The sequence below is a fragment of the Aulonocara stuartgranti genome (assembly GCF_965226115.1).
Source record: "Aulonocara stuartgranti genome assembly, chromosome: 5".
Lineage (NCBI taxonomy): Eukaryota > Metazoa > Chordata > Actinopteri > Cichliformes > Cichlidae > Aulonocara > Aulonocara stuartgranti.
Window position 1 is genome coordinate 39644832 of NC_138943.1, and position 4694 is coordinate 39649525.

At 41.9% G+C, this 4694-nt stretch overlaps 1 long non-coding RNA gene across 1 annotated transcript; it reads left to right on the top strand.

Annotated features, from left to right (window-relative positions):
* Nucleotides 1-78: 78 nt before the first annotated feature.
* Nucleotides 79-2280, top strand: LOC309706092. The gene is made up of 3 exons (XR_014276673.1): nt 79-361; nt 1465-1743; nt 1842-2280. It is a non-coding gene; the product is annotated as an uncharacterized lncRNA (long non-coding RNA).
* Nucleotides 2281-4694: the final 2414 nt, after the last annotated feature.

Here is a 4694-nt window from a genome sequence, read left to right on the forward strand (position 1 = left end):
ATAATTGGTGTCTGTCTTGTGTCAGTGACGTAAAAGACCTGACCATAAACCAGCAGTCGCTTTCTAAAACATCGGATATGTATCGGATTCAGCACCACATACGAAAGTGACCCAGATCGGATTTGAAAATATTGGATTTGTGCCGTTCACACTGTCACACCATGATCGGATATGGGTCGCAGAGGGTCAAAAACATTTTCGGATTTGAAAAATTGGGATTTGATGCGCTTTCGCCTGCAGTGTGAACGCAGCCTAAGAGACTGAAAGCTCGTTAGACAAAGGTTAAATGTGAGCATAAAAGATATGCGTTACCCGTTAAAGGGGGCGAAGAAACCAGGACTGAGTTTAACGAAGAAACGAGGTAACTTTTTAAAGAGGAAACAGGTTAACTTTATAGAGGCTGTTTCCAAACCAGTGACAAAAGTAAAGTAGGACCTTTTACCAGCAAAAGCTCATTTCATCTTTTTGGAGTTACAGTGTGCGCTGAGGGAAGTCAGTTTTAAACTGGGATTGAAAGAAAATTAAACTGGGATTCTAGTTGAAAAGGGGGTGAAGGACATGGATTTAGGGCAGATCACAGCCTTGTGTAAATGCAAGGTGCTGTCTCACAACGTGATTTATTTGTTTCATTTATTAATTGTGGATAGAAGTAATTATGACAAACTAATGAGGAAACATTGAAAACATACAACCCGTTGAGGGGACAGGTAGGGTTGGGCAATTGAAAGGCTTTGTTTTGTTTAGCAGAATCACTTATGTTATATTCTAGGCTTTTAACATGTAAGTAAATGTAATGGATAAATAAGGGATTAGTTCATTTCTCAGGGGAGAAATGAAAAAGGGGGACTGTTAAGAGATAGATAGATATTTTTAATGCGTATCTGCTCGTTAGATTGTTTTATGAGAGGCCCAGGGCTGGTTCCAGGGCTTGAATGAGACCTAACCAACATTGACACACATTGCACTTGTTGTGTTTCATGTTTGTCCTTTAGTTTGTCACATGTCTGTATATTCTGACATGACAAAGGTCTACCCACACATCTGGAGATTTGCACACAATTCCCCTTCTCCACGTATGTTTCAGCTGTGTCAACATCTCAGCTCTGCTGGGTCATGGTTACTTCAGCAGTGAGAGACGCAGCTCAACACAATGTTTCTCAGAGGCAGGATATTGATAGCACAGATAAGCAGATTATGTATGTGTGAATAGCTAATGCAAAGAGCTGCCCAGTAAGCTATTTTACTGCATTATTATAGTTATCCTAATTAGATGAATATTCACAGAGACAACAAGAGAAGGCATAAACGAAAACAACTTAACACAAGAGACTGCTGCTGTTACACAGTGTTGTGGTTTAAGTTAACAGGCCAGGTCCAAAGAGATCACTGTGACCAGCCAAGTCTCCGGAAAATAGCATCGCTATTCCTCGAAGATGAGATGATGAGATGGCCTTTATTTGTCAGTTGCAGGTCTTTTGCCCACAACCGAGATGACAGACCTCCGACCGTACATACAACACAAACATCACATTGGGGAGACAGGTCAGGCCAGGTAGCGAGGAAAAAAACATCGAAATGTGTAACACAGAAGGATAATACAGGAATGCACAGATATCAACACACCATAACACAATAAACACAGACAGCAACATGGGAAAGAGTTCCAGTGTGCACATCTGATCTGGGACCGCTGCAATCTTCGACTGCGCCTCCAGCTGACCCGATGTCCACATCATGGGGGAGGTAAGCGTTGGAGGTGGCGTTGAATCCGGGGTAGGGAGGGTGACGCGTCAGTGAGTGCTTATCAGTATCAGTATATGTCTGTGTGTGCGTGTCCAGAGTTCAGCTGAGACAGTGTCCTTCGCCCTGCCAGGCTAAGTAAACAGTCTTCCAGCCAACCCAGGTGGCCTTGCATGGAATGGGAAGAACAGACTCAACACAGTCGTTATCAGGGAGTTGTTGTTCGGCTCCAGCCTTGAGCTGGCGCCGAAGGTAATTGAGAATTTCAAGCTGTTTTTTAACACTTGACACTGGTCTCTCAGTCTCCCGTTAATAGCTGCGAGCTTCTCCGTGATGTTATTAGCCGTCGATTCTGTGGTCAGACAGCAAGATCCCTGGGAGGATTCTAAGTGTCGTTAATACGGAAGCTCTTTTCTGGCCTTATTAACCAAACTGCACGTATGAAGCACTATTGATACTAAATTATCCTTTGCAAAGCCGCAGTTCACTGTGATTGGTCAGATGTTGCCAATGCCACGCCCATCACGACTAAGAACCATTAACCAGCTTCGTGTTCCTGACTACTGATGTTAGGGTGAGCCAATCAAATGACAGTAAGAAACCCTGGCTTTGTAGCACAGGCCCAGGTCACATGAACACCGTCTGTACACAAAGGAGAATCCCGTTCACTACTTTGTTACTGTCAAGAGAATTTTCAAATACTTGTAAATCTGATTGTGAGTTTTCCCTGAATCACCGTCTACGGTGTAGGCAACAAAAACTGTTTGCTTTACATTCGCCTTCTTTATCTGTGCTCATGTTCTACATAACTGATTCACAACAGGGGTAATTAGACAGAGGTACAGTTTCTATCAGATCACTTTTATTGTCACATCACATTACTGGTACACTGGTGCAGCACATGTCAGTGAGATTCTTGTGTGCAAGCTTCACAAACAACAGTGGTGTCCAAAATATAAGAAACATAAAAAATAAATAAATAAAATATAAGAAATATATAAAAAAAAAGCAATGAATGGCATGAATGTATGTACAAATAAAAAGAATGCATGCACATATATACATACACATGTGTATATGTGTGTATATACATAAGTATAACACAAGAGGAAGTGGTGTGAACAGAGTGTGACTGGATGATCCTCCCTGCTTTCCTCAGGCTCACCTCCAGTTATCCTTTTGGAACACAGCACCATATACTAATATTAGTGATGTGACGTTCTGTATCGAGGCTTCGAAGCTTGTGTCGAGTAATGGAGGGGGCGTTTCCGCGAAGCGCGTATCGAGGCTTGCTTCATTTATGGGAGGAGCTGAAAATGATGACGTCCGAAGCCTCGCTGCCCGGCTGTACCACGTGACTGGTTCATGAAGTGGTTCGAACTTTGCCGCGAGCTATGACAGCGATATAAACCCCTCAGACTTCAATCAAAATGTGGGTGTTTGATGGAGAGTTGTTAGTGAGAGTTTGGAGACAGTTTGGAGGTTTATGAGAGTGAGGAGAGAAAGTCAGGAGAGAATGGAGCCAGCTAAGAAGAGGAGGATGTCCTCCCCTGTGTGGGAACATTTTGATCTTATTCCTCCCAACAAGGTATGTAAATTTCTACAGAAGATGTATTTTCATGATACTGATGGTGCAATACAATTTATGTTAAGCTGTCTTGACTTTTGTACAAGGTGAAGTGTTTGCTATGTGCCAGGGAGCTGGGATATAACAACAACACCTCATCCATGCTTAGGCACTACAGAGCTTTGCATGAGAATAAGGGGAACACCGATTGTGGAGCAAGACCAGGTGAGCCATCAAATGCAATGATAATATAGGATGCAGTAATGTTACTAAATGATATAATATTATACAACTGTTATAAGTTACGTGTGTGATATTTATATTTGTGCTTTGTCTTTATTGTCTTTCCTCAGGAGAACAATCTCCAATAGATGAAGACCTGGTTACCATGGTGATTGAGGACTCCCAGCCATTTAGCATTGTGGAGGACAAAGGATTTAAAAGATTTGTTAAATCATTAAATCCTAGCTATGTTCTCCCCACTAAAAAGGACGTAAAAGCAGTGAAAATGTAGTTTTTACAGAATAAAATGTGAACAGGCAGGACTGAGGCTCAAAGCCTCAGTGTGTAGCTGTCCATACCTCAACGTTACAAAAGCACAACCACTGTCCACACCCCAACCACACCTCACCTCACAGTAAATGATCATTTCCATTTTAAGCATTTCCAAATGATCATTTTCCATACTGCCAGTATAAATATACACAGTATACTGCATCACTACAATATAGATGTTTTACACACTCCTTTTGTTGTTGACATTTACAGGCTGTGTGCAAAATGCCACACTCTTCAAATTCATGCCAGCTATTATTTTTACGTCCAGTAGGTGTCCTGCTAGAGCAAATGAAGCTTCATGAAGCTTCGCGTTGGGGTGAACCAATTGGATGAAAAGCTTCAGTGCTTCATGGGGCTTCATCTGCCCATCACTAACTAATATCATTTTATTAGATTAATACAGCACAAGGTTCCGTTTTGCACAGAAACGTCCTACTTTTTACTTTCTTTGACTATTTTTCACAACCTGCACTTTCAGTTTTACTTGAGTAAAAAAGTTAAATCAATACTTTTACCAGAATGTTTTAATAAGCATGTCACCTCCTACTGAAGTATATAATGTCTCTTTTTGGCCACCTCTAACACACACAGACACACACGTATCCCACATTAGCCCCAGGCTAAATAACATCAGTGCCAAACACGTATCGCAGGCTTGACAGGCTTCGGTCCAACTATATTTACAGCGCGTTTCCATCCGGCTGGCTTTTCTATTACATTCAGACAGACAGCGAGAAATTTCAGAATTACAGTATCCGAGGAGTAAACACCGCGTCGACAACACAGGCAGCAGCTTATTGAAGTGAAACTCATAACTGACGCTTTCCCA